Source organism: Hemiscyllium ocellatum, assembly GCF_020745735.1.
Source record: "Hemiscyllium ocellatum isolate sHemOce1 chromosome 41 unlocalized genomic scaffold, sHemOce1.pat.X.cur. SUPER_41_unloc_3, whole genome shotgun sequence".
In the NCBI taxonomy this organism is placed as follows: domain Eukaryota; kingdom Metazoa; phylum Chordata; class Chondrichthyes; order Orectolobiformes; family Hemiscylliidae; genus Hemiscyllium; species Hemiscyllium ocellatum.
This window is the reverse complement of record NW_026867560.1, coordinates 347948-353687: the sequence shown is the minus strand read 5'-3', so window position 1 is coordinate 353687 and position 5740 is coordinate 347948.

Here is a 5740-nt window from a genome sequence, read left to right as displayed (position 1 = left end):
TCCCCCCAGGGCCCTGTTTTACTGACTGTATCCCTACTGATGTTAATCCAGCTCCCTCACACTGTCACTCAGTAACCCCTCTCCCCCAGGTCCCTGTGTTACTGACTGTATCCCTACTGATGTTATTCCAGCTCCCTCACACTGTCACACAGTAACCCCTCTCCCCCCAGGTCCCTGTGTTACTGACTGTATCCCTACTGATGTTAATCCAGGTCCCTCACACTGTCCCTCAGTAACCCCTCTCCCCCACCAGGGCCCTGTGTTACTGACTGTATCCCTACTGATGCTAATCCAGCTCCCTCACACTGTCACTCAGTAACCCCTCTCCACCCCCAGGTCCATGTTTTAGTGACTGTATCCCTATTGATGTTAATCCAGCTCCCTCACACTGTCACTCAGTAACCCCTCTCCCTCCCCAGAGCCCTGTGTTACTGACTGTATCTCTACTGATGTTAATCCAGCTCCCTCACACTGTCACTCAGTAACCCCTCACCCTCCCCAGGGCCCTGTGTTACTGACTGTATCCCTACTGATATTAATCCAGCTCCCTCACACTGTCACTCAGTTACCCCTCTCCCCCCCAGGTCCCTGTGTTACTGACTGTATCCCTACTGATGTTAATCCAGCTCCCTCACACTGTCCCTCAGTAACCCCTCGCCCCTCTCAGGGCCCTGTGTTACTGACTGTGTCCCCACTGATGTTAATCCAGCTCCCTCACACTGTCACTCAGTAACCCCTCTCCCTCCCCAGAGCCCTGTGTTACTGACTGTATCCCTACTGATATTAATCCAGCTCCCTCACACTGTCACTCAGTAGCCCCTCTCCCATCCCAGGTCCCTGTGTTTCTGACTGTATCCCTACTGATGTTAATCCAGCTCCCTCACACTGTCCCTCAGTAACCCCTCTCCCCCCCAGGTCCCTGTGTTTCTGACTGTATCACTACTGATGTTAATCCAGCTCTCTCACACTGTCACACAGTAACCCCTCTCCCCACCAGGTCCCTGAGTTACTGACTGTATCCCTACTGATGTTAATCCAGCTCCCTCACACTGACACTCAGTAACCCCTCTCCCCCCCAGGGCCCTGTGTTACTGACTGTATCTCTACTGATGTTAATCCAGCTCCCTCACACTGTCACTCAGTAACCCCTCTACCCCCCAGGGCTCTGTGTTACTGACTGTATCCCTACTGATATTAATCCAGCTCCCTCACACTGTCACTCAGTAACCCCTCGCCCCTCTCAGGGCCCTGTGTTTCTGACTGTGTCCCTACTGAAGTTAACCCAGCTCCCTCACACTGTCCCTCAGTAACCCCTCTCCCCCCCAGGGCCCTGTGTTACTGACTGTATCTCTACTGATATTAATCCAGCTCCCTCACACTGTCACTAAGTAACACCTCTCCCCCCCAGGGCCCTGTGTTACTGACAGTATCCCTACAGATGTTTATCCAGCTCCCTGACACTGTCCCTCAGTAACCCCTCTCCCCCCAGGTCCCTGTGTTACTGACTGTATCCCTACTGATGTTAATCCAGCTCCCTCACACTGTCCCTCAGTAACCCCTCTCCCCCCCAGGTCCATGTTTTACTGATTGTATCCCTATTGATGTTAATCCAGCTCCCTCACACTGTCACTCAGTAACCCCTCTCCACCCCCAGGTCCATGTTTTACTGACTGTATCCCTACTGATGTTAATCCAGCTCCCTCACACTGTCACTCAGTAACCCCTCTCCCCCCAGGGCCCTGTGTTACTGACTGTATCTCTACAGATGTTTATCCAGCTCCCTCACACTGTCACTCAGTAACCCCTCTCCTCCCCAAGTCCCTGTGTTACTGACTGTATCCCTACTGATGTTAATCCAGATCCCTCACACTGTCCCTCAGTAAACCCACTCACTCCCCAGGGTCCTGTGTTACTGACTGTATCCCTACTGATGTTAATCCAGCTCCCTCACACTGTCACTCAGTAACCCCTCTCCACCCCCAGGTCCATGTTTTACTGACTGTATCCCTACTGATGTTAATCCAGCTCCCTCACACTGTCACTCAGTCACCCATCTCCCCCCAGAGCCCTGTGTTACTGACAGAATCCCTACTGATGTTAATCCAGCTCCCTCACACTGTCACTCAGTAACCCCTCTCCCCCAAGGGCCCTGTGTTACTGACTGTATCCCTACTGATGTTAATCCAGCTCCCTCACACTGTCACTCAGTAACCCCTCTCCCAACCAGGGCTCTGTGTTACTGACTGTATCCCTACTTTTGTTAATCCTGCTCCCTCACACTGTCCCTCAGTAACCCCTCTCCCCCCAGAGCCCTGTGTTACTGACTGTATCCCTACTGATGTTAATCCAGCTCCCTCACACTGTCCCTCAGTAACCCATCTCCCCCCCAGAGCCCTGTGTTACTGACTGTATCCCTACTGATGTTAATCCAGCTCCCTCACACTGTCACTCAGAAACACCTCTCCCCCCCAGAGCCCTGTGTTACTGACTGTATCCCTACTGATGTTAATCCATGTCCCTCACACTGTCCCTCAGTAACCCCTCTCCCCCCCCAGTGCCCTGTGTTACTGACTGTATCCCTATGATGTTAATCCAGCTCCCTCACACGGTCACGCAGTAACCCCTCTCCCCCCAGTGCCCTGTGTTACTGACAGTATCGCTACTGATGTTAATCCAGCTCCCTCACACTTTCACTCAGTAAACCCTCTCCCCCCCAGGGCTCTGTATTATTGACTGTATCCCTACTGATGTTAATCCAGCTCCCTCACACTGTCACTCAGTAACCCCTTTCCCCCCCAAGGCCCTGTGTTACTGACTGTATCCCTACTGTTGTTAATCCAGCTCCCTAACGCTGTCCCTCAGTAACCCCTCTCCCCCCTCAGCGCCCTGTGTTACTGACTGTTTCCCTACTGATGTTAATCCAGCTCCCTCACACTGTCACTCAGTAACCCCTCTCCCCCCCAGGGCTCTGTGTTATTGACTGTATCCCTACTGATGTTAATCCAGCTCCCTCACACTGTCACTCAGTAACCCCTCTCCCCCCACAGTGTCTTGTGACACTGCTGTATCCCTACTGATGTTAATCCAGGTCCCTCACACTCTCCCTCAGTAACCCCACTCACTCCCCAGGGCCCTGTGTTACTGACAGTATCCCTACTGATGTTAATCCAGCTCCCTCACACAGTCACTCAGTAACCCCTCTCCCCCCAGGGCCCTGTGTTACTGACTGTATCCCTACTGATATTAATCCAGCTCCCTCACACTGTCACTCAGTAACCCCTCTCCCTCCCAGCGCCCTGTGTTACTGACTGTATCCATACTGATGTTATTCCAGCTCCCTCACACTGTCACACAGTAACCCCTCTCCCCCCCAGGGCCCTGTTTTACTGACTGTATCCCTACTGATGTTAATCCAGCTCCCTCACACTGTCACTCAGTAACCCCTCTCCCCCAGGTCCCTGTGTTACTGACTGTATCCCTACTGATGTTATTCCAGCTCCCTCACACTGTCACACAGTAACCCCTCTCCCCCCAGGTCCCTGTGTTACTGACTGTATCCCTACTGATGTTAATCCAGGTCCCTCACACTGTCCCTCAGTAACCCCTCTCCCCCACCAGGGCCCTGTGTTACTGACTGTATCCCTACTGATGCTAATCCAGCTCCCTCACACTGTCACTCAGTAACCCCTCTCCACCCCAGGTCCATGTTTTAGTGACTGTATCCCTACTGATGTTAATCCAGCTCCCTCACACTGTCCCTCAGTAACCCCTCGCCCCTCTCAGGGCCCTGTGTTACTGACTGTGTCCCCACTGATGTTAATCCAGCTCCCTCACACTGTCACTCAGTAACCCCTCTCCCTCCCCAGAGCCCTGTGTTACTGACTGTATCCCTACTGATATTAATCCAGCTCCCTCACACTGTCACTCAGTAGCCCCTCTCCCATCCCAGGTCCCTGTGTTTCTGACTGTATCCCTACTGATGTTAATCCAGCTCCCTCACACTGTCCCTCAGTAACCCCTCTCCCCCCCAGGTCCCTGTGTTTCTGACTGTATCACTACTGATGTTAATCCAGCTCTCTCACACTGTCACACAGTAACCCCTCTCCCCACCAGGTCCCTGAGTTACTGACTGTATCCCTACTGATGTTAATCCAGCTCCCTCACACTGACACTCAGTAACCCCTCTCCCCCCCAGGGCCCTGTGTTACTGACTGTATCTCTACTGATGTTAATCCAGCTCCCTCACACTGTCACTCAGTAACCCCTCTACCCCCCAGGGCTCTGTGTTACTGACTGTATCCCTACTGATATTAATCCAGCTCCCTCACACTGTCACTCAGTAACCCCTCGCCCCTCTCAGGGCCCTGTGTTTCTGACTGTGTCCCTACTGAAGTTAACCCAGCTCCCTCACACTGTCCCTCAGTAACCCCTCTCCCCCCCAGGGCCCTGTGTTACTGACTGTATCTCTACTGATATTAATCCAGCTCCCTCACACTGTCACTAAGTAACACCTCTCCCCCCCAGGGCCCTGTGTTACTGACAGTATCCCTACAGATGTTTATCCAGCTCCCTGACACTGTCCCTCAGTAACCCCTCTCCCCCCCAGGTCCCTGTGTTACTGACTGTATCCCTACTGATGTTAATCCAGCTCCCTCACACTGTCCCTCAGTAACCCCTCTCCCCCCCAGGTCCATGTTTTACTGATTGTATCCCTATTGATGTTAATCCAGCTCCCTCACACTGTCACTCAGTAACCCCTCTCCACCCCCAGGTCCATGTTTTACTGACTGTATCCCTACTGATGTTAATCCAGCTCCCTCACACTGTCACTCAGTAACCCCTCACCCTCCCCAGGGCCCTGTGTTACTGACTGTATCCCTACTGATGTTAATCCAGCTCCCTCACACTGTCACTCAGTAACCCCTCTCCCTCCCCAGAGCCCTGTGTTACTGACTGTATCCCTACTGATGTTAATCCAGCTCCCACACACTGTCCCTCAGGAACCCCTCTCCCGGCCAGTGCCCTGTGTTACTGACTGTATCCCTACTGATGTTAATCCAGCTCCCTCACACTGTCCCTCAGTAACCCCTCGCACCTCCCAGGGCCCTGTGTTACTGACTGTGTCCCTACTGATGTTAATACAGCTCCCTCACACTGTCATTAAGTAACCCCCATCCCCCCCCAGGGCCCTGTGTTACTGACTGTATCCCTACTGATGTTAATCCAGCTCCCTCACACTGTCACTCAGTAACCCCTCTCCCCCAAGGGCCCTGTGTTACTGACTGTATCCCTACTGATGTTAATCCAGCTCCCTCACACTGTCACTCAGTAACCCCTCTCTCCCCCAGGACCCTGTGTTACTGACTGTATCCCTACTGATGTTAATCCAGCTCCCTCACACGGTCACTCAGTAACCCCTCTCCACCCCCAGGTCCATGTTTTAGTGACTGTATCCCTATTGATGTTAATCCAGCTCCCTCACACTGTCACTCAGTAACCCCTCTCCCTCCCCAGAGCCCTGTGTTACTGACTGTATCCCTACTGATATTAATCCAGCTCCCTCACACTGTCACTCAGTAACCCCTCTCCCCCCCAGGGCCCTGTGTTACTGACTGTATCCCTACTGATGTTAATCCAGCTCCCTCACACTGTCCCTCAGTAACCCCTCTCCCCCCCAGGTCCCTGTGTTTCTGACTGTATCCCTACTGATGTTAATCCAGCTCCCTCACACTGTCACACA